Consider the following 25,488-nt stretch of genomic DNA (forward strand, 5'->3'; position numbering starts at 1 on the left):
AGAATTATTCAGTTTCCCTGTAACAGAACAGAGGGTATTTTTCTATGTGTGGTTTAATTAGGAGAAAATATCCTACACTAACAGTGGTTTGATAACTGCTTATTGCATTGTACATACCAGATTTTCCAAAGTATAATAGATAAAGTCATCAACACGCATACTCTATTAATTTTATTGTATCCCCATTAGAGGACTGTATAATAAGTCCATGTGGAAACTCTAAATAGTCTGAAATACTTACTTTGTGAAGATAATGTTTTGATCATCTTGTCATTTTTTTACTGTTTTGTGCTGAGTTAAGTGGGGATGCCATTTCTTCTTTCCTCTCGCAGATTTATTAAGGGACAAATGAGAGTTTTGCATGCAATTCACCCTTTTTTGCATTCTTTGACTGCAACTTCAGTGAAGTTAATAATTGCCGTACAGTGACACAAGTACAGCATTTGACCAGAGTTGCCTCCTGGATGGTTACACAGAATGACTATCAAGAATTTTGGCTACATTCTTTGCAACTTCATATTACTAAATGCTACTCAAAACAAGTGTTAATGTGTGCAGTGTGTGATATGGCGGTATGTTGTACTGAATGATGTACGCTCTAGATACACAATGTATCTGTGTTGTTTTCAGGACCTTTTTCTTTCCTCTTGTAGACTACTTTAACTGTATTTGTGGAAATATATTACATTGCAACATGGAAAATGCAACATGTTATTCTTGGAGAAAAAGTGTCAGATGTTTATGAGTAAATACTTGCACATATATGACTATTCCAGAGTGTCTTCTTGGTGAAGATGAGTTTCAGGTGCTCCTCGATATGAGACAATGAAAACTTGAATATTATTACTTTATGTTCAGGTAATAAGTACTGAATATCACTGAATAGCAGGAAACAGGAAAAGATCTCAGCTACAAAGCAAACAGAAAGTTTGAACATCATGGCTTTATCTGTTGAAGAAAGTGCAGTCCTGCAGTTACAGCTTTGTGTTCAGAAGTTTGGATGTGATTATGACAGTGAACAGCGTTGCAGTGTTTAGCCTCCTTGTTTTCTGTGTTCATTTTGCATGATCATGCAGAGCCTTCTTGGACTGTCTCCACTTACCTCCAACACGCATGGTAGGTTAGCCGGTGATTTAAAAACCCTCTAAGACCCTCTAAGGGAACTCAAACTCCAGTCCTCGCGGGTTGCTGTCCCTGCTTCAACACACCTGATTCAGATCGATGCCTCATGGGCTGGTTTGTGCAGACTTTAACCATCCCTTTAAAAGATCAATTTAATCTGAATCAGGCTTTCTAGTAATTTCTTTAAGAAGTCTTCAGGAATAGTTCTTCAGACTTCTTGAAGGAAATCCCAAAGCTCTGTGTTGGATGTTGGCTGCTTTTTGTTCCATTTGGGTCAAGATGATCCCAAATTGCTTCAATCATGCTTTTTATTATGTATTTTATCATTTTGTGTTGTCTTTGGCTCAAGAGTGATTGCAACTAAAGACTTGGGGACAAATTATGATTCTTTATGTCAGACTGTTGGAAACAAACTGCTAAATAATACTATTTAAAATGAGTTAGTTGCCATGTTGTCTGTTATGTATGAATACATAACAGGGTCATACCTTGAGTTAAGTACAGTTTTTCAAAGCCATGTTACTTAAATGATTCATAAGTCGATGTTGAGTGGCTTAACAAATATATTTGAAAAAAAACCCCAAAAGAGTAGATTAATGAATAAATAAACAAATAATGCATTCCTATGAAAAGCGCAGGTTCAAGGATTTAACTGAAAATGAGTATAAAAGCAGCCAACTCCCAAAGAAAACCTTTTGAAAAACCATCAGAAAGCCTGAAGAACTATTGTTTAAGACCGCTTTAAAAGATTACAAGACAGTGCGGGTCATGCCTTCTGCAAAATATAAAGAACTGAGGGAGGCACAGGACTTTTGCACAGTACTGTTAAAAAAAACATCAACAGCAATATTCCACAGAAGCTAGGTCGACAAAGCTCTGATTCTAAGACGGAACGAGTTTATGTGTCATCTCTTGATTTAACCACTAGGTGACAGATTCCCCACATCAAGCTTGTTCTGCTCCTCAGTTTGTCAATGCCTGCTTTCATTTCAGGCACTAAAAATAAGAAATCATGGGGATTTCATTAGTCATTTATATGTTTACACAAGAAGATACCACATAGAAATATATTTGCCCTTTAGTGGTCATCTTCCCACATTATACAAGGACTCAAAACTTGACAGATTCAGTTCACTGCAATGAACAGTGCATACGAGATATGAACCAAATAAATGCAGTCATAATTACTAGACAGTGGAAGGGTTTTCTCAGCAGGAATTACAGAAAAAAGCTACAAGGCTTTTGTTCATGACTTCATCTGAGCTGTTAAAGTTGTGAACTCATTAAAGCATTTTAGCTGAATTTACCACGATGATGAATATGCATGAGGAATGGTTGTCTGGTTGATAGATGTGACAGCTCAGTATCTATCACAAGACACGTACAGAATAACAAGTCCTCTTGCATACTGACACATAGCACCCACGCACTCACATATAGTACATACACACACACACACGTATACATGTACACGGGGAGGGAGCTCATTGTTGCTGTTTAGAGCGATCATCATCATTATCATCATCATCATTTTCGCTACACCATCCGGATCACATTCCTTCACGTTTTGCAGCTGTCTGACATTCAGCCATATGGTGCGTGTCAGAGTATGTAAGAGGAAATGAGAGAAGTTTTGGGACTAATGATGATATAAATGAATCTGTGGGAAATTGGTAAGGAAGGAGACTAACAGACAAGATCCCTGATGTGGACGAGTACAGAATCCAGAGGGCAGAGTTCAATCACACAAAAAATTTAGCTTAATACCTTTGATGATACATTGCAAAGTCTTTGCCTGGCAGTTTGTAAAATGTTTTTAATCTTTCCATCCCTCCATTTACCCATTTTCTACTTATTATCCGGGTCTGGATCACACAGCCTGTAGTCTAAATAGAGCTGTCCAGCATCTCGATCATACATGCTCATCATACCTCACCTTAGAGGGATTCTTAACTTTGGCATTGTCAATCCTCCTATCGCTACTGTACTACAGGCTAGGCTTCAATGAAGAAACACGACTGCTGTCAGTTTCATTTGTTGGACCACAAGAGTGTTATTTCTGTGGCATGATTATGAAATGATTCTGTTGTAATGAGCAACCGATGGGCTGCACGGTGGTGTGGTAGTTAGCACCGTCGTCTCACAGCAAGAGGGTTCCTGGAGCCTTTTCTTGTGGAGTTTGCATGTTTTCTCCAGGTACTCTGGCTTCCTTCCACCATCCAAAAACATGCATGTCAGGTCAGTGACTCTAAAATTGACTCCCAGAGTGTGAGGGTGAGCGTGGTTGGTTGCTTGTCTCGTTTGTCTCTGTGTGGCCCTGTGATGGACTGGCGACCTGTTCAGGCTGTACCCCGCCTCTTGCCCAATGACAGCTGGGATAGGCTCCAGTCCCCCTTGTGACCCTGAGTTGGAGATAGAGATAGAAAATGGATGGATGGATGGATGGATGGATGTGTAACTGATTGTATTCCCTGTGACATAATTTGTGATCACTACAGAAGAAAATATATAAAACAGCCCCACACTTGTCCATTACAAAAGATTGTTTCAAGCTGAATAAGATTCTGATTTATTGTCCACCAAATGACATCTTAACACAATATTAATGAGATGTCTCAGTGGTAAATCTGATCAGCTCCATAAACAAGTGCCAGTCATAACAAAGAAATTAACTGCATCAAGCGAATAACACAGAGATGACCACATTTAGAGACACACTCAGCACAATCGAGTGTTCACAGCCAGCCTTACTCATGAGATGACGACTTCATGCTAAGGTCACCAGAGACCCAACACACCCACTCCTAATCCTCAAATACCTGCCCAGTAGCTTTAATTAACTACTGTAGCATCCTGCCAGGCCAGACCCAGACCCCCCCAACACACACACAGCTCTGCAGGTCCCAGCATCCTTGCCAGTCCCACTATTCCAAATAGAGCCATAGCTTCATGTGAGCCAGAAAATCAGAGGAGAAAATAGACTCTAAATCACACATTCAGATGTAGCAGTGTAGGTGGAAGGTTTCTTGTATGGCCTGATCCTACACTGAATCCTTTTGTCCTCCATTTTATTGCACCACCTGTGGCTGCATGCTGCTATTTAAAGCTACCTGTTTTCTTGAGAACCACCTCCATTTACCCTCTTTAACAATGTATACATATCACAGAAAACCTGCCTGACTTCAAGTTTAATGGATTATTAAGTAAACTGTATCATGATTGGATTTAATAAGATTTAATTAGACTATATTTAATTGGACTTGGAGTTGAACTTGTTCTGTTTCTCTGTATATTACTTTGACTCTTTTGTTGCGAATTGGGGTAGGATTGGGTAGTGATACATCAAAATTGCGTAACATTCAATCTCTGCATTTCATGCCCAAAAGTGAAAAACAAGCATTCCTGCCTCCAGGTTTGCTTTATTTATGTTCTATAAAAAAACAAATTTTGTGTTCACTCAACTGAAGAAATAGACAGACTCAAACCTACGCTGACTCATGTTTTATTAGATCAAGAATAAGTAAAGGAAGATATTGCATTCACTGTCAGCTGCTGTTTTGAGAAATGTTCATTCTCAGGAGTTACTTTTAAGTCAAAATTTGAATATATATTGGATTTACAGGATTATTTGAAGAAAATTCCTATTTAGAAGAAAGGGCACACAAAGTATCTGTAATTATGAAAATGACAGAACCACCATGACACATGAGGTGCTGTGAGAAACAGCTCTTAATTGAATTGTTCGAGAATGTGGAATTTTTATCATTGCAATGTAGATGATATCCAAAATGAATCCTGCAAACTTCTTTGCTCCTGTGGACGTTTAATGTCAGTGCTTTCAGATGGAAAACAACTGGAAACAATAAAACCAACTTCAACTAATTAGAGATGAGTGAAAAGAATTCTCACCACACATGCACATTCTAGGTTTTCTTCCACTTATTAACCTATTTTCTTTGGTTTAAAAAACTCTCCCAAGGATAGAGATATAATCTGAGTCCTTATAGTCTGGGTTTTACCAGGTGATAGAGCTACATTAGCTATTTTATGGGAACCATATCATGTTTCTTTTGGTTTTGGCTCAGTTTGTGTTGATATTAAATTCAGCCGCTCCACTGGGACAACAAATTGGTTTCTCAATTCAAGCCTTATACCTTTTATTTCTTGAATTTGTTGCTGTCCTTCTGATAATAATTAAAAAACATCAGGAATTGGATTCTTCAGTAATTTCCCTGATCTTAGTACATGTATGTTACACTTGATGTGAAGCATTTTCAGTTTCCTTTGTGTAATGCGCCGTGTTTTTATGTTTTGGTTTATTAGTTTCTTTGTTATGTTTAGCATTTTAGTTATTTTCTGTCAGTTATTTATCTTCATCTTGTATATCAGTTTTCTTATTTTATGTTTTATTTCGTTGAGCCCAGTGTTATGTTGCGTTCATCTCCACTTTTGTTTCACACCAGAACTTCAGTTTCGGATTGCCACACCTGATCTTTGTTTGTTATCACCTCTCTCAGTATATATCCTTCAGGTTTTCTTTGATCTGTGCCTGGTAATTGTTTTCGTCATGTTCTCTTGGTGCTCTGTTGGGGTTTTAATTTGTGTCCTAACCTGCCCTCAACTCAAATTGGGACACTTTGTGTATGAACTGTGCTTTATTAACACATTAGCCTTTGATACAAAAAAACAAATAATCAAACAAAAAAAAGCAGAATCCAGACGTCTTAAATTAGCCAAACTGACTTGAACAACAAGCAGCCATCCTTGCATTATTCAAGGAGGAATTTATCAGCCTGGAAAACTATTTTTAATCACTGCCAAGGAAGACACAGCGCTTGTCGGAAGTGTGGTGAAATGTGTGCTATTTGGTGAATCACTGCATCAGCAACTTGTCAGAGATCAAACTTCAATCCGGATCTATTCCTTTTGATCACGTTGGATGTACTGAGAATAGGAGTGTTCTTGCATTTTAATTAACTACATGTATGATAATTAATAACAGCTGCTTTCTGCAGGTCCTAGCATCATAAAAGCAGGAGGTAGCCCATACAGTGCAAGGGGACCATACTGAAAGCAGGTGCAAGAGATTGGGGAAACCTGAGAGCATCGAAGATGAATGGTATCTTTTCCTTTCTAATATCTATTTTTTCCAACATGAGCCCACAAATCCTATCAGAGCGTATCCGCATCCTGGCCAACCACCAGCCTGCCTCTGCCCACGTCGCCCCCATGGGAAGCTGGAAATCAAAAATGTCTCCTCAGGACAATCAGTGTTATTTCTGGTAAGGAAATGTTCTGTGCATGTATTTTGCGTGCACATGTGGCGGGGGCGGCTGGCGTGATTGAGAGGCAGCTGAGGAGGACTGTGTGTCCTTATATATGTATAGGCGCGCCTGTGTGTGCGTGCCCTTGTGTGCGTGCTTGAAAAGGGTCCAACACCAAGGCCCTCGTGCTTCTGCAGGGTTTTATGATGTCATCCTCCCACCTATCCTCTGTGTTTTCACACCAGTGTGAGTCAACCCTCTCCAGCTCTCTCTGTGAAGAGATATATGTGTGCATACAGTGCCAAGCGGGAGGCATTTTGAACCTGAATTCTGTCTATGCCGTTGCTTCCTCAAGCAAATCTTAAAAGCGCTTTGCAAGTTCCTGCACTCTACAAAGGGAAGCTGGGACTGCAAAGATCAGTGCCGTGTGGCTTTTTGACTGGCAGCTTGGATGTTAATCCTATGTGTCTTTAGAACATGCAGACAATACATGCTGCATATTAAAGTTTCTTCTTTACAAGTAAAACATTTTTCAGACTGGTAATGGAATTGGCACAGAGCACACAGAATACTAACTAAAATCCCAATGAGACAGGACTTTCTAGGTCCCTTTAGTTGATGAAAAAAGTAAACGTATAAAGACCTGAGGAGGAAAACTGAGATGTTAACATCTTTTGGCTCTGTATGGGTGCATCTCTGCATTATTTAGTGAACAATAAAACCAATACCACACATTACTTCTAATATGCCACTTGGCCAATAATGAGAAGTAAACTGAAAGAGGACAATGGTCAAAGAGAAATATGATCTCTGGCATAATAGTTTTAGTAATAGACATTCTACTATATAAACAAAGACTTTAAGTTATGTGCAAATGTAACGCAATGATTGCAGGAGTAATGATGGACACCAAGCACGTCTAAGCCATAAACTTACAACACATGCAGTTATAACATTTAAACATTGATTGTTTATTGATTACAATGGCGTTACTGCTGAAATTCCAGGATAGACTAGGATTTGGCTGACATTTATGTCTCCCTTAGGAAGGATGGTAATAACTTTTAATATGGTGTACTTGTAAAGCTTATGAAATCCCCCTCAGTCTCACTTGTGCATAGTGTTAATTAGTAAGATCTTGCACATTGACACTTTAAAATGTTGACAATCATTACAAGCTCAACATTTTCAGCTGTGGGAACGTAATAGCATGCTGTCATTAGCAGTGATTCTAAAGTAATTTCAAAGATGAATGTACATACTCAGAGCTGTAAAGTCTTCAGACTTATCTCAATGTTAAGAGGAATATTTGGGTCTTTTTTCTAAAGATATCCAGTGGTATTTGAAAAATGTCATGGCTTGGAAAAAACCTGCATATTTTCTAAAAACTTGCTCTTTTTGAACTGAACAAACAATCTGTCCCTCAACGAGGCAAATAACTCCACCAGTTTACTCACAATGGCATTTGCAACAAAGTCCTAATTACTCACACACTCCACTCAAGACACAGTGGTCTACACTTATGAAAAACAAGTGCACCAAATTCTGCCTATTTTCAGACCACACTGTCTGCATTACGCCCCTCTGAAAAGAGCACAAAAGAGCCAGTGTGTGTGAAAACAACTTGTCGTCTTTCCTCATGTCAATCTCTATTAGTGTAGGTTTGAGTGTAACTTTGTGAATGGGGCCCATTCTTTTCATTCCTCTGCTTCCAGGGGTAACAGAGCCAGGAATTCCACCCTGCTCCCTCTCTGTGTTACCAGAATCATGTATGCAATAGGTGGTTGCCTCATGCCTGACTTTACTACTTAACATCTTATATATTTCAGACATGTTATGGCCAGCTGCTGCAGAGTCACAATCAAATACAGTAACATCAGGTGGAAATGTAAAGGGCAAGCTGTGATACATTAGGAATCAAAACTGAGGCCTAAAAACAGCCTTCTTTAGGAGGCTTTCCTCTTTCTCCAAGGAGCTACGGTGGCCCTGAGGTAAAAAACCCAACGGTAGAAAAAACACGAAAGCACGACCAAAAATCATACAAGACACAAAACACAAACAATACAACATAAATTTCATAACTCTGACAGCACGGATCGGGTTGGGGGCTCCAAGGTTTGCAGGATGGACACAACATCCTGGATGGTGCTAACTTCTCGTTCCCTACACATATCCCTCAGTATGTCCAGCTCAATGCTTAGCCGCTCTCATGGAATAGGGGGGGTCAGTTCCGAGGAACCCACATCCACTCGTTTCCCCTGAGCTGCCTCAAGAACCGCCTACTCTCGCTCGCCCCGGGCTACTGCATGTAGTCGGGCAGGCTGCATATCACAACAAAAGCATAGTTCTATGCATCAATTATATGAAAGAGATAAATGTAAGTCAGACAAATTTAGTTTAAATTCAGATTCTTTAGGAGGCTTGCGGGGTGTGGGCGCACTCCTAGTTCCGACGTCTATGCTTATGATAAGCCACAAACATAATTGTCAAAAAGGAAACCTGAATTTGTCCCCCATTTGACCTAAAGCCCCAGGTTCGTTTGTTTGTTTGCTTAATTTTTCAAACTTTTATTTCCACTTGCTGTTAACTTGTGCTTCTCCTTGCAGATTGTTGTGATTAGACATTAAAAACTATGTATACGTAGGGTTGGTAAAAATGTCATGTCTTGCTTTGAAAGATACATTCACGTCTGTGTGCAAACCTTTTTCTGGCCTACTGGGTTTTAAGTGTGGCGAATCCCATTCAATCTGTACAAAACAAGACAAGAACTACAGTGACTCTATCATGTGAAACTCATATTCATAATAGTTTGACTGTTACTTTATGGTGAAATTCTTCACTGTAGCATTTATTGTATTTAATTAAAGTAGGGCATCATTCCGTTAACATGTAATTGGGACATACCAAGTTTTTGGCGCCCCAGTTCTCATTGTCAAACTACATACCAGCCAGACTTGTAGTTTGACAATAAGAACTGGAGGACAGGAGATAGATGGATAGTTTATGCGGGACTTTAGATTGAGTAGAAATTTGCAAAAGTGGTAGAAAAAAATGTTCATTGTGAAAACTACCTTGAATATGCAACATTCAACACAAATCTTAGGGTATGTCTTGACAGGGAAAAATGATGAGGCACTTTGTTGAGTACTTTACTATTCTCTAAAACAGAACATTGTTCTTATAGATTAAACTAAAACTTGGTTTGTGTCTCATCTTTATCAACTTCAGAATTCCATAAGGTTAATTAAGAACTCTTAAATACGATCATTTCATACTATGAAATATATGATGCGTGACTTAACTACTTACCGGTGTAACAAAGAGTGAAATCTCACTGTCACTGGTTGTTGGTGATGTGTCTCCTCATTTCTTTAATCCAAACTGAATTACATTCTGTGGTTAACCGCATTAGACTACTTGAGCTAATCCTGGGTGGGTGGGGGTTCACCAGAGGACAATGCAAACCACTCACACAAATATCTGCCACATGACAGAATGGGGAGCATTAAGATTCATACAGCTACAGCACTGATTTTAATGATGGTAATCTCTTTTCCTTTGTCGTCATTAGAGTGTTATGTAAACCTAGATGACATTTTTGAATAATGAGCACCGAGATCGCAAGTGGAAATGAAAGGAAAGCAGAGTGAATAAAGGAAATATGAACTACTGTCAGTGGAAACAAAATTATCAGTTATATAAAAGAAGAACTTAGAGGCAGACTCTAAGGACAAGTATACACAGACCAATGTAGGTGACAATGTAGGAGAATGAGATGAATTCCTGTGACTCCCATAATATTCACCCACTCTTCATATTAGTACCAGCTGAGCTGCTTTAATTAGGGCAATGTTCTTTCTCTTATCTAATTAAATATTAATGATGAAATGATAAGTGTATATGAGGGAAGCAAGCAGGTGGAATTAGCAAAGGGCATGTGTAGGACGAGTCAATGATCAGTCCCTTTGCATTCATTAATTACGCGTGTCTTTGCTGTAGTTTATTGCAAACTAATTTATTGTGAGAATGCTGAATAAGCATTTTATTCAAATTTTCCCATCATTGAAATTAATGGGAAATGAACTCTTCTTCCTCTTTTCAACCTGACTAATTCTGCATTCTTTCAACTAGAGACACCATTCAAACTTTAAACGGGTCACAAGACATGCAGCTATTATCGAAAGGTTCAGCTTTTTCAAATATTAAGCCAATTTTGAAATATCAAAGCTTCAACAACATGAACAGAATTATCTTCAGCTTGTTCTGAAATCTAACTAAATTTACAAACAAATTCCTCTAACTTTCATACAGTTTAACTTACAGAAACAAATTCTACCTTAAAATGTAGGAAAATTTGTCCTCTTTCGGCCAATGTTACCACCAAAGAGCTGACATTTATAGAATTTGAGCTTCAACTTCATTACTTCAACCTTGAAGTAAAATGAAGTAGATTTATTATGTTTTAGTTTTGAACAAATCTGTATACCAGAGTCTCTTTACAGGTCTGACGTTCTGCTCCTAATGTTTTCTTGAAGCTGCAGGCTGCTTGTTTCACACACTGGAGCCTGTATTGTGGGTTATTTGTGTGTGGTGCACACATTCAATGGACTGCATAAAATTAGATATAGGTATATATACATATACATATGTATACACACTCACTGGCCACTTTATTAGGTACACCTCGCTAGTAAAAGGTCCTGTTAAAAGCTGAATGAAAAGAACAGCCAGGCAGAAGTGAAGATAAACTGCACTGAACCACTTTTTCTCGGTAAGTGATGTTTGCTTTTGCCCTTCACAAACATTCAGGTTGAATACAAATTCAACATCCTTTCTGTGTTCATATGGTTTTGTGAGTGGAGATGCAGTAATAATAGAACTCATAGAGCATTAAGAGACAGAGAGCCTTTCAAAATTTGAAGTGCAAATTATCTTTTTTTTTGTCATAGTTGGTTTAAGTAAAACAACTTTGCCCTCAGGATCCACATGCGTAATACCAATTTTATCATGCAAATTCTGCTTCTGAAATAAAAGTAAAGTGAAATAAGACATTAATGGCTCCAAATAATCATAAACTGTGGAGCTCAAATGCTTTAGATTTATCATGCATCACTTCAAACAATATCTTTTTAAAACCATCTTCTGGTGCCATTGGAGTAAAGAATCATCACTAGGGTTCACTTCAAGACTGTGCAATGTAGCGACATCTAGCAGCAAAAATACAGACTGCAACTACTTCCCAATTAACTAAGGTGGCTGCTTTTTGAACTGCCATTTTGCAGCGTGGAGTTCAGCATTTGACTGTTACCATTTCGGTCCTTTTGGAAGTGGAACTTAACCAGACAGTGGTGCATTCCAAAAGCCAATTTAAGCAGTAAATTATTATTACTATTAATGATAAAAATAAAAAATATGTTAAAACACATCTCAAGTAGGTCTCAAGGTCAATTCTCATGTTCATGAGGTCTGTAACTTTCTTCCAACACCTCCATCTGTGTTGCTTTTGATACATAATCCCTTCAGAAAAACGTGGGACGCTTGTTGCTGGCATATTGTTACAGCCCCAGGTCTGTTTTGATATGCAAATTGAGAGTGTGATTGCAGATTTGCTGGCTAAAGTGTCCTGTTCCCTGTCAAGGATTGGCTAATGTATGCATATCTATGCATGTAAGTCTGTATGTTTCTATGTATGTATGTAAACAGCTCCAGGTCAGTTTTGGTATGCAAATTGTGGGTGTGATTGCAGAGTGCTAGTTGGCTTGTTAAGCTGTGATGATCATTGTCCAGGATTGGTTAAATAGTCCTGATCCCTTTTACTTCATATCTTCATATCCACAGGCTCTGGTTTCCGTTGCAGTTTTACTTTTGTAATTTTACCCTTAATTTTTTTGTGACTAAACAATAAATTACTTTATCTCTTACGTACAACATCTGGTTTCCTGTGATTTACTCTTTCCCTGGCTGAGTCAGGAAATAACATATGTAATATTACTGTGACCACTGTGTCAGGAGCCGATGCCAACAGATATCACCAGAGTATCTCAGAGATGCAGGGGATTTAAATTTAGGAGGCTGGGCCACATAATTTTGACACCAATTGTCATTGGAAAACAACTGATACATGGGATACTGCAAAGCTGTGCATATAAAAAGGGACAATACACTCTGGCCAAACAAGCACATGTATCAGCCAGCTAGATGTGGATTTTCAGCTTAATGGAAAAGTGATTGACCCGCATTCAGGACTGCGACACATGGCTGTGCAGTAGTCAAGGATATATCCTGCTGTGTGGGTCTGAGTTCTGAGGTCTGGTCAAAATGTAAATATGTAGTGTACTGTAATTATCTCAGAAAGTTGTGATGTTCAGAAATTGTTGTCTAACACAGCCAAGAGGAAACAGTGTAATGTCACCCCTTTATGTTTTAGTAGTTTGGAGGCTTGTCATGCAGCATGCAGTGAAAGTTAGTTGGATGCAACTCTAGTTTTGTGAGTATGTGGCTGCCCTTAAAGAATTTAAGGTAAAAATGTGGCAGGCAGTGGGAAGGGGTTTTATTGGATTGTTTTAGTGGGTGCATCGGCTTTTCAAAATTACATTTAAACTAAACTTGATTTGGTATAAAAATTATATAATGAAGAGCAAATTCAATTCTCTATTCAAATCTCTTGTTTGATCATTGTGTTTTGAGCCACTTTCTCAGTTAGTGGTAGAAAAGGATCAGAGTATCCAATAGGAGTGCAAGCTCCTGAGCATCAGAGGGTGGCAAGTTGGATATATTATCTGTGGTTTACAGATACTTAAGGTGACAACATTTTGTTCAGGGGACTCGACTAATGCAGAATCCACAAACAGCGACTAGGCTGTTTAGGTTTAAGGTTCACAACTGACTTTACTGTGGAAAAAAAGTTCAGATACATCCACTATAAGCTACCTGCTTGTCATCAGATAGCTACAAATAGACCAACTTATTTACAACCTAAACAATTCAAAAAGAGAATTTGTTGGTCTTCCTGTATTCAAACTATTTCAGGGGAGGTGTAAGGTAATAAAAATACATCTCGAAGCCATATGTCAATTAGGGTCAATTAGGGTTTTTCTATACCTGAATGTAAACTGCAGTAGATGCTGCAACCGCCAGTTAATTTTCTCGGTTATACAGTTTACCTCACAAACACTAATTGTTTGAGAAAAAAGCCAGCGCCGAAAAGCCCATCCGACTCTGGTTGCCAGAGCAACATTCTCCTTTTCCCATCTTTTCATCAGCAATCATCCCATCCAGCTAATTTTCTCGTCTACCATACGTATCGCGAGACTACAGAGTCTTTCTAAACAAAGGGCTTATTCGTATCGCGAGAGCACAGGCTGAGAGAGGAAGAGAAAAGAGGAAGTGACCTAATCGCCGTCGTGAGGCGGGGCGAACCGCTGCAACTTTGGATGAACTTCTGATTTGAACAAACCGGGAGGCGGTAGGGAGAGCGTACAGATAGTGATAGTCGAAGAGGCGAAAAGCTCCACAGGTTTTCTGCTATTCGTTAAATTTGATTGCAGTCACGATTTGCATTCCGGCGAAAGAGCAGCAAAAGCGGCGTTTTTCCTGTCTGGAAGGAGGACAAGGTGGAAATTAATAAAGGTAAGCACGCTCTCTGTTCCGTCGGTCCCTGCACTGGTATCCAGGAGATATAAACACCGCTAGTCTCGGCATACCGCAGAAGGAGCTGCCTGTGGGACATGCAGTGTTTGTCCATTTCAATATTTGAACAAAACGCTCGTGTAAATTGTATATGATATAAGTTCATGCTTCACAGAGAAAACTACACAGAAAAGTTCATCCTGCAGTCAGGTAGCGCTGCTGCACGGTGCACCACGGCTCCTGCGTATGAGCTTACATCCACTTAAATGTATGATTCGTTGTGTCAGTTGAGTGGTTGGATGAATTTATCGTTTGGTGTGGCCGCGAGTCAGTCAACATCTCGCTCTCTGCGTCTCGCCGCAACCCACATCACAGCTGAAAATGCAGACAAGGATGCTCCCTCTTGCGCCTAGATAAACAGGAAATCTTGCAAAATCACCACCAGATAAAGGTAATTGTTGTTTGTTTAAGTCTTTGCGTGGCTGCTGTATAATTGTGATAGCTAGCTGCAGCCCTGTCTTGTGGGTTTCCTGTCCGTCTCCGACTCGCTGTCCATCATTTTCTGGTGAACGTCGCAACAATCACAGTGACTTGAGTTACTCTGATGAGAGAAATGTTACGCTGACTGCTCTTTTCTCCTCAGAGCAAAGTCTCGAATGTCATTGCAGTGTATTATTTATTTATTTATCCATCTATTTTTGTCGGGCATTGCAGTTGTTTTAAAGTGGTTGTTTCGGTGTTCACTAAAGCTCAAGGTGCAAGGTGTTGAATCGCAATGCAATCTTCCAACAGAGGCGCAACTGCGTGTTCTTGCAGGGGAATTTCATCAAGTTGTTTCTCAGGAAGTCAGTTGTGCACAATTTGACGTTTAGGCGAGCAGTACACCTAGTCATTTGCATGAAATCAAACATTAAGTTATTTCTACTCAAGAGCTCTGTCAAAACTACTCTCAATAATCAAAATGGCCGTGTGTGGTTGTCAGATTTGGATAGTGATGTAACAGTGCCACACTAGGGTGATAAAGATGCTATGAACCTGTCGTCATCTGGTGATTTAACACGGATCAACGCTCTTTTTATTTAATTATAATTATAATCGGTTTTTGCACACAGCAAAGTTTGCTTTCGGGATCGTTTTTAGTTCATACCTTTGTCAGAGCTTTCCCTTTGCCCTAATGACACCCTGGGAGGGATTTTCATTGTAAGGAGACCCCCGATAGATGCTCTGTCTTCTGTTATTACTGCCATCTCCACCTGTGGAGTACAACCTCAGGCTACCAGCTTCAGCCCAGCAGGGGGTCAGCATATACACACAGAAGCACTCCGCTTCTCCCTTTGAGGAGCCCTAAATGGACATGTCAAAGTGATCACATCACTATTCATTGGGCGACCAGGATGGGTCCAATTTTCAACTCGACACACAGCAGCAGCGTTAAAGATATCCTCCCTCTACGACAGAATTTGAGCTGCTTTGTGCGCTTTGCTTTGGCTGCTGCAGCTGCTGCATCAAACAAACAAACTCATGTATTAGCAGTTCAACATCTCATGCCATCAGCCCTCCCTCGCCAGAGCCTGTGAATGCCAAGGCTGAGCAGATCTGGAGGCTGTGTCGCATTTACAATATTAAGTAGGCTATTGAAATTGAGTGTGTAGGTGGAGACGCACATGTTCTGTCACACATGGTGCTGCTGAATAAAGGAGGAGGTGAGGGGGGAGGAAAGCGAAAAGTATCAGAGCTGTTGATGGGCAGCCTTGGGATGTAGAGCAGCTGAATCATCTGCTGATGTTCCTGGATTTAGCGACTGGAGTCGCCTTCAAAAGGGCTTCATGCCGCTGCCATGTAAGCGCAAGTTTCTTTCTGGGTTTTAAATGAAGAGTTTTACAGGACCATGGTTACTTTTTGCAAGCGAAATCTTGAGGCTTAGATGTATATCAGATGCACTGTGATCAAGATGTAGTCACTCCTTCAGAAAGCCTCCAATGTGTAATCTTGCTCCGTATGGGACGGACGGGGCTTTGGCTGTGCACATGGGGAATCGGTTGAATGCAAAGCCAGGAAAACGAGGACAAACTGTCCAGCAAGCTCCTCCATTATATACATGCAATGCATCACTGACAGAAGCCAGTAATGGGGGTCTTACCTGTTTATGTCCTCCCACATGGCTGCTGTTTCAGTGCTGCTGCCACATTGTCACTCTCCACCTCCCGCCGTTTACCCTCTCCCATCACTTACAGTTTCTTTTTTCTCAAGTCTTACTTTCTTCATGTTGTGGAAGGCATGCCAGGTCTCTGACATTATCATCATTTCTGCCCACAACCCTTCCCTTATCTCTCCAGCATTTCCCCCCATTTCGGCAATTTGCTCGTCATTCTTTTGGCGGTCCTATGCTTATTATCTCTGTTTTGACTCCAGCTTATAAAATTTACTTCTGCTTTTGCTCAAATTTTCTTTTCTTTCAAATCTCCCTTCCTTTCTGTCTTTGTCTATCTGTATGATAGGGAGAGGAATGAGAGCTCCCTCTGTTAGATGTTTGGGGGTGGGCTATTGATAAATAAGAGAGCAAAAATGACTCATTGACTGAATAGATGTCACAGAATGATTTGATTTAAAAAATAATAATAATACTTTGACCCTTGCACGTCATTGTTTATCCCACATATACTGTATAATTTAGGTGATTTTTTTTCTTTCTTTCTTTCTAAAAGCTGTGCAGTTGACCATAACTCGAACACAGTAACATCAATTTCAAGGGTTAAATTCTTGACTTCCAGCAGTATTTGCAAGCAAATTTCTCCAGAATGGCTGCAAGATGCTACCAAATCAGCAGTGCCTACTATAAGCAAATTCATGTTACAGACACGATGTCAGGCTGGCAGCTGACATCATAGTAAAGACAAGGTTTGATGGAAAGAAGGACTGTTAAGTGACTAAAGCTGTGATTACTTATCTGTCATTAAATAAGCACTTGTCTTCACGAGGGCTTACCTTGAAAACAAGATGGTAAAAAAAACACCAACAAGAAAAATCCACACTTTGCAGGGTGCTAGAAAGAGTGCTACATGAAGTAAACTGCATTAAATCCAGAGATTATATTCAAATTTCAAATGGTAAATAAAAAAAAGAAAACGCTATCCCAAATGACCTGAGTGCAACCTTGCTCGACAGACAAGTTTCCCGTGCTCTTGACACATTTGGAGTGCACACCAGCATTTTGTTTTGACTCATCAAGCAGCCCCTGTGGTGTTCTCTGACACGTGAAAGTGCATAGCTCTTTGATCTGTGGTGTTTTGCAGAGAGTAAAGCTGAAGTCTTACTGAGACTTTGTTAGGGTCTTGTATATCAGACAGAAAACAAGCGAGAGAGAGAGAGAGGTCACAAAAGAAAGCAGTTACTTTTTAGCCACTTCACCTGAGCTGTGTGGCCTTTAAAAGCAAACTTTTCCTTGTGCTGTACATTTTCTTGTCTGGCTGTTATAATAACTTATTAATTAGGGCTGTAAGAAGATTATATTGAAGCAGTGGATTATTGAAATAAAAAAAAAAAGAAAGCTGCCAGTTTCAGTTGTGACAGAGGAACAAAAGGAAAAAAAGAACAACATGAAACAATGACTGGGCAGGCTAATCCATGCAGAAGTAAACAGGGGGAACATACTGTACAGATGGAGAGCCCTGAGAGTACAACAACAGCTGAGATGTATAACAGAAAGAATGCCTAAAATGATGTTATTCCCGCTGTACAAGTGAGAGTGGACAGTTCACAACAGACACAAGTTGGATAGTAAATATACTTTTTACATAAAGCTGCTCCAGACTCTGTTGTTCAAGCATGTTCTCTCATCCAAATACTCCTCATTTGTCTCTTAGTTAGTGGTATTTATATTTGGAAATGACATTGTAAAATTGAGCAGTGAACGAAATTGCTTGCATTAAAAGCACAAAATAGTGTGTTATTACCCTTTTTACAAGGCACGATCTAAATGAGATCACTTTCCTGGAGCCTAAATTGGACTGTATGTCTAACTTGAATAATGTGTTTTAAAGTACAGTCAACTAAGTACTAAGAGTACATTATTCATAAAATCTGAGCATCATAATATGACATCATTTACTCATTGAAAGTGCTACTGTGCTGAAAGCTGCTGTCTAATTCAAAGTCAGATTGTTGATTTATCGCTTGAATAGTTGATTGATGCGTTTACCTGTGATTATGTGAAATGTGTGGAAATGATCTGGTTTCGAGGTGTTTTAATGGAGGTTTGAACATTGTTTGGTTTGGAACGGACGCATCAGAAGTAAACACAAATATCCTTGATGAAGGTAGGAATAGGCTTCATATAACTTTGTAGAAGGTATCGGTTTCTAAATTCAAGCCATGCAACAACATTTTCATTGTTCCCGGATTGTTGTATGATTGACTCTACATGTCACGAGAGTTTTTTAAGAGCTCGTGAGTTAACGCTGCTCGAGTGATCTGTGGCACGGGGTCACACATGAGATCTTCTCGCCAGACTGAACCCCCGTCTCATCTGTCAGATCTTCTTCAAACAGCTTCAGCTGCCTCTTGTCAGTATTATTACACTATGAGTTCCTGGTGACTCCATCTGTTTTCTCACCTGGATGTTGGTTAGAACGGCAGTTTCCCTCCACGACTTCTCCTTCTCGAGTCTGTCGTGATACTGTGTGCTGGAAACATTAAAGGAGACATGGGTGTTCTCGCCAGCATTTAGTCAAATCTGCTCAGTTTATTGAGCAGACCGTACTCACCATAATCTCTATTGCTTTCCTTTTCTGGGTTTCCTCCTCTTGTGTTTCCTTCCCTGATCGTTTGTAATCTCATTCGCTGAAGCTCCTCCACAGAATATCATACAAGATATTCAGCTTGAGATGGGGAGGCTTCTGCAAGCCTCACAATTCACATCCCTGTAGTGTTCACACATGGCTAAGGATGACTACCAATTGATCTAGGATTTGCCTTAGATCTGTGCTGTTTGTCTATGACGTGAAACTGGCCTTATAATCTTGTAGTTCACACAATCCCTGTGGTCTGCCTACTCAGTCAAGTGGGATAGTCTGACGTAGTTTAACCCAGTTGTAAAAATGGGAGACTCACTACAACATGTGACTAATATAAGTCTGGCACAGGTGGAACATGTGTTCCTTATATTTTTTTGGTGTAAAATTGATTGCTTTCTCAGTATGTCATCAGCCCTTCCTCTCTTTGGCTTCATAATGACATAGCAGGAACGCAACAGTGCACAAGAACTGTAAATCTTATCAGCTACCATGCATGGGAGCGTTACTGAAATTCCTACCAACTGCCTTGCCATCTGTTTCAAAGAAAAGAGTGCTTCAGATTTCTGTCTGGCTAGATGTCTCAGAGGATGTTGGTACTGTTGGGTGCCTAGGCAAAAAAGTTATTTTCTCACCTAGTTTGGTTTATTTGCTGATAATGTGTGTATATGTGGGGATACAACTTGAAAAAAGCAACTTCTATGAAGTTATTTCAAACAAATGTTGGTTGGTTGATTGATTTATAGGAGCAGACTTAATGAAATTACAGGTAAAGGCAGCAGCAGCTGGACCTTTGCTAAAGAACTGTAAGCTGCTGTTGTTTGACTGGTTGAGTGGCTTTATGAGCAGCCTCTTTTATCATAAGTTTGTAGTTCTTTAATGTACATGATTTTAAAGGTCTGAATGAACCTACATCAGGAGAATCAGAAATCATCATCATTCTCTGCACATCTTGATCTCGTCTATTTGATAAATCTGCATTCGGTTTGGAATCCATCAGCTCTGCATGAACTCAGCGCTCAAGTGTGAAAACAGCTTTGTAGAGCTTTTATGTTTGAGATTAGAGGGAAGATCTGCTGTGAAGTTTCTTGTTCCGTGTGTGTTTCAGCACAATTCCTAACTCATTTGGGGTTTTAAAATGTAGCCTTTGAGCAGCATAAAACTAAGTTGACTTCCTTGTCTCTTCCTGCTACTGCTCGTGTTGGGACAGCAGCATTCGAGTAAGCTGCTGCTAGAGTTGGCTCTCAGAGTTCATACCGTAGTTAAATGAATGTGGACTGTGTTTGTCTTGTGTGTTTGTTCAGTTTTTAGCATTAAACATAGTTTCGGCTCGGATGTATTTTTAATGTGTTAGACGACTCAAAAACCTGCCTTTTCAGTTTAAACTAACACATCTTATGGATTGCTTTTACTAAGCATTTAAGCTTCATGCTTTTCTTAAAAACTTTTTCTTTAAACTCAGTTAGTGGGGCGACAGACGTTCACCTCCACTCCCGATGTTCTCCAGAGCCAACCGTCAAACGGTCAAAGGTCGAATGTAATTTCCTTAACAGGCCGATGCTTTTGTTGGGAAACCTCCTTTTGATGTGCCGGATTAAAGAAAGACATGTCTTGGATTGATGTTCCACACTCATGCATGAAGTTGCATCTTTGATCAACGGGAAATTTGCTCGTTTAAGTTGGAAAACCGGAATGATCAGCTTGCATTTAGATTTTTTAGATTAGCTGCAGTCTTTAGTACATGCAGCGTGTAATATTATCAGCACCCTGTTACACCGCACATTTCAGCTCCCCCACAGCATGCAGAAGCGTTTAAAAATAAAATCCGACTTTAAAGCCAAGATTTTGAGGTGTTGTTCAGCCCTAAAACTGCGTCATTAGGTGAGCTGTAAGTGACAGCGATTTCACTGTCAGTTTGCCTTCTCAACACTCGCTGTGGTGCATGACTGAGCTTCGACAAACCAAACAGATAATCTTGTGGCTAGTTGAGGTTTCTGGAAATGTGGCTCGGGAGGCTTTATGTTGAGATACTTCGGCATAGATTTCACACAGATGTGGTTCAGTGTCTAATTTGTCAGTCAAAACAAAGACTCCGCTGCTGTCAGTTGCTCCCAATCTGACGGCAGTTTTTAAAGGAATGCATTAGTTTACATGTTTTAGTGGAGCTGCTCTGTTTTCTGGAATAATATCTGCATTAATTATACATTCAATTCGCTTCAGTAATACTGGTAATTTCACCAGGAGTAGTGTCAAAGCCCTTGAAAACCTTGCTTCAAATTCTATTAATTTTTCAATGGATGTATAGGTTTGATATTCATGCCTGAATAAGAAAGTACTGATGTTAAATTTTGGTAATGAAAACTTAAACTCAACCTGATTAATTCCGGCTGGCACCACACATTTGCTCATCGCGCATTAAAAGCTTCACTTTTATGTGAACTTTACTTCACAAGCAGCACATGGATGGTCCGTCTTTTTGGCTGAGTTCAGCTGGGAGTAGTTTGCCCGCTGTGATGTTTAGTGCTGTTACTGTTGCAGTTAATTTCTGTGCTTAAGGTTACTTTGAGGCGTCATGTGTTTACTGTTTATGCAGTCATTTGTTAGTTTGCAATATTGCCTGTTTCCTGTCTTGCTCACATTATGAAAAGCAACAAAATTTGTTACTGTTGTACAGTAATGAATCGTATCCCTTGGGGATTGTAGTCCCTTACATGCACTCATTAAGTGCCTCGAACAAACAAACAACTGGTTGTTGTACTGGTTGTACGTAGATGCTCTAACGTAAAATAAAACTACTTTTATGGGTGAGATTGCAGGGGAATTCAGAGCAATGACTGACTAAAAAGACACTTTGGAGCCCTAGTATAACAACCTATCACAAACTTCCCTTTACACAGGGCTAATCCTGCATCCTACAGCCAAACTAAATCCCAGGTAAAGCTTGGTAAGTAAAGCTAATGCAGTAGTTGTTACATGTGACTTGTGGACTTGTATGTATGGAACATACATGCCAGTAGGTACAGTACTGAGGTGGGTGACTCAGACTTCATATTGAGGACAGTTGTCTGGCGAATGCACGGAATTGTTGACAGATGAATCATAATTGAATCATTAGTCCAGCAAAGATTCACAGCTCTACCATCACCTCAAAAGTATTTCAAGATTGATTATTTACTGGTCTGCTTAAAAGATTTATCTGACAGCTGCAGTTGATTCAGAATCTAGTTGGAGTTCAAACCCTCAATGAGACCAGAAAAGTTCTGAGGTCTTTGAACATCTTCTGGTAGTTTTGAACCAAACTTCCAAACTTTTTGGGTCATCCAGAACTTGAATTTCCAGAATTTGTATGTGTTTCAGTTTTTATGTCTTATGTGAAGTACTTTGGATCACCTTGTTGTTGAATTGTGTTGTAATAAGAGATCACATGTGATACGAACGTTTTATCGAAGAAAACACGAACAGGGTGTGAAATCGTAAATTTAAGAATGCTTGCAGAAAAGTGAAGTCATGCACACATGAAGGGCATCATTTTGTCAGCTGAATGAAGCTCCACCATTCAGTTTTTGTACCACTGAGGAAAGAGTCCTAATGAGAAACATCTTTGGATTGTTATTTTCCAAGGAGGTTCTTGATTTTGCCAGGGGAAGTAAAGGCATAAATCCTTCGTGATTTAGTGAGAGCTGCAGCAGCTTTTGGCTGAACCCTCAGCAGTCTTCCTGCTTTGCAGATCCATGTATAAAGTGAGAGATATTGCTGATAGTGAATTCCTCGCGGTTACTTGCTGGTAACTGGTTGGGGTGCTGTTTTTAAAAAAAAAAAAAAAAAAAAAAAAAAAATTGTTTATTTTTTATTTTATTTATTTATTTTTTTATATTTATAGCTCAAGAAATGAATAAGCTACATGAATTTCCCTCTGATCAACTACAGCTGCGAACCTTTGCTTGTCTCACGATTTGATTCAATTACAATTCACCAGTGAAGGATTTGGTGCACCTCAATTTTCATTCATGATGATCCTCCCAAGAGATGGGACCACTTTTGGACAAAATGAAATAATCTGCATTTTAATTTTCTATTAAGTTTATTGATTATGTTTATTCTTTTTTTTTCTTTTCGTGAATACTTTTTCTTGGGATTAAAAAGTACCAGATTGAATTCAAACTCAAAGTCTTGCATCTTGAAATTGCTATATGACTGCACATATCTATATTTTGACTTTCTTTCATATAAAAAGTTGTACCTTTTCAGTGCCTCTGAAGTCCACAAATATCCTATAATGGCTGTTCACATGGCTTGACTCATTAAAAGCTGGATATTAATTTGGTGGCAGAGTGCAGGTAGAACTGGTTCTATGGGGAATAGTTTGCTTACTCTGCAGTTCCAATGACTTCAACAGCTCGCAAAACACCTGGTATCTTACAGCCAGCGTATCTGTAGATCCTTATCTCTGGAAGCTGCGAGAGATTTGGTGATTCTTATCCGTCTTGGAGTTGCAGCTCAAAGCTGACAGCTCCTTGTTAATTTTTCACTTGTTGGTTGGGCTGGCCGTGTTCGCTGAGGTTGCAGGTGTTTGGTTAGAGGGAAAACGACTAACGTGGTTCTTTATCTTTACAAAGCAGATTTTACATACTGTTTGTTTATCTAGTGCCTGCTTTTTGTTGCACTGAAGAAAGCCCAAGCTGAGTTCTGTCTTCCTCTGGTACGTCAGCGCAAGGTCAAGTGGGTCTGTGGATGATGTCTTTATAATCCAAACAAATTGATTGACAATGCTCAGACCTTCAACATCTGGTCTGCAGGTGGTGGGAGCAGGAAGAAGGCTTGTATGATCTGTAGTGCTCACTGTGTGAAATGTGGAGCTCACTGCAGACTTTCTGCTCAATTTGCTCATTCAAGAAAAGGAGCACTTTAGCTTATAAGGGAATGACCACGAAAGCTAGAGAAGAGTTTCAAACCTTACGGCTCTTTCAATATAAAATGTTTGATAAATGGCATCATTCTATCACTGGGCTCATCCTGACACAGTTTTAGCTGGGCCACAGTTCCATAATGGCATGCAGAGGAATGCTGTGTGTACACAATAGGGATGACCTCATCGTTTTCAACCTTGTCTAAACTTGACAAGCTGAGAAACAATGAAATCTGCGTGCCCCACTTCCCAGCACCCATCCTCTTTTATGTGGTGTATGTGAGTGTTTACGTCCCTATCACAGAGATGTGTATTTGCCTTTGAGTTTACAAAGGTTCATAAAATATTTACTTAGGGTTGAACTGGTTAATGATTATTTGAACAAGCGGGATTGGAAGTCTGGGGCTCCACAGATTTGTGCTTGTTCCTGCAGAGAAACTCACTCCAGTGGGCTTTGTTCCTGCAGCCCTAACCTTGGTGACCTCCCAGAAGGTTAGTGTGAACTTTCGCTGTAAATCTTTGGACATGAAAACACAACATTCCTCATTTTCCATGTCAGTACAGCTAAAATCAAAGTACAGCTGCTGAGTATTTCTGGGGACGTGAGGAAATGCGGTGCAAACTGAATCATTTTGATGAACACTTTTGAACACTATTTTGGCTAAAAGTTATTTTCCGTTTGGCTCTCACAACTCGCTGCATGTGATTTGTGTTTATTCGAAGCAAAGCACATGCTGTTCAGTGAGCGTAGGTGACGGTGTGTGTTATGATTTCACTACAGTCAGCTTCCTACATGAATGGTGAATAGGGAGGATTGCTCAATTGTAGCATCTGTAACATAGTCTCCATTCGAGGGAACATTTTTAATTAAAGCTACAGATTATAACATGTGAACAGGCTGTACACTAGTGAGTTTTGATTAATCATCTTGTTAAATGACAGAAAATTAATCAGCACATATTCTGTTAGTTAATTACCAAATCATTTCTTTATCGTCCATCATTGTCATCTTAAAGCAAAAATGCAGATTATTCTGAAGTTCCAGCTCCTCGGATGTTAAAAGTTTTGCTGCCTTTCTGTGCTTCCGTGCTAACGTTGGCTGAGGCTGGAGGCATTATCTTTGGTTTGTCTTTATCTTTTCGCTCATTCATTTGCTTCATTACCATGATGGCTTCTTAATATAATGTGGCTCAAAAGTTTTCTTTGACTCAAGAATGAACTGTAGGATTTATAGTCCATGTAGCCACACAGAACATGATTTTCTTAGTAACTAAAGAAGTAATTGGCTGATTAGTCCAAATTTCACGCTAGAATCTCATGGAAAGAAATGATAAGTTCTGTTTTTTATTTACAGTACAACACTGTTTAGGAGACATACAGCTTCAACGCAGTAATCTTTTGCCTTTGAAGTAGGCGGCAACCAATAACTTGTCATCCTTTGGGCCTTGAGAAAGAACTCTTTGTTTTTGGTGCGGAACTCGGAATTTTTTGAGATAGTGCAACCAAGGTTTTGAGCCAGGCGTACCAGTGAGACTTGGAAATATGCCCCCCAAACAGCAGGATGGAACAAGGCAAAGGTGTGTGTTTGCTCCCCATATGATGAGTGATGGAGAGTGCAGAGGCGACTTGAGGCTCTTGTCACGCCACCCTGCTTTGCAGCAGAGTGGCGTGAGCTGTTACTTGTGTCTGGTTCGCCTGTCTTGTCACTGAACTATCTGTTCATTTTTATACCATCATTTAGACCCTCCTGTGACAATACAACTCTCTGATGACAGTA

The 25,488-nt window shown here is 39.7% G+C and overlaps 2 protein-coding genes across 5 annotated transcripts in view; both read left to right on the forward strand.

Moving 5' to 3' along the window:
- srsf5b (serine and arginine rich splicing factor 5b) overlaps nt 1–25,488 on the forward strand; it is a 161,824-nt gene that overhangs the window by 59,820 nt on the left and 76,516 nt on the right. The gene's annotated exons all lie outside the window — the stretch shown is intronic.
- The window catches only part of sipa1l1 (signal-induced proliferation-associated 1 like 1), a 76,315-nt gene continuing 64,657 nt past the window's right edge, over nt 13,831–25,488 (forward strand). For all 4 annotated transcript variants that reach the window (XM_072361673.1, XM_072361672.1, XM_072361675.1 and 1 more), the window contains exon 1: nt 13,831–14,015. The gene's annotated coding sequence lies outside the window, so the exon portion shown is untranslated. The remainder of the gene's footprint in view (nt 14,016–25,488) is intronic.

The sequence above is a fragment of the Leuresthes tenuis genome, unplaced genomic scaffold, assembly GCF_036924035.1.
Source record: "Leuresthes tenuis unplaced genomic scaffold, fLeuTen1.0.hap1 SCAF_13, whole genome shotgun sequence".
Classification (NCBI taxonomy): Eukaryota; Metazoa; Chordata; class Actinopteri; order Atheriniformes; family Atherinopsidae; genus Leuresthes; species Leuresthes tenuis.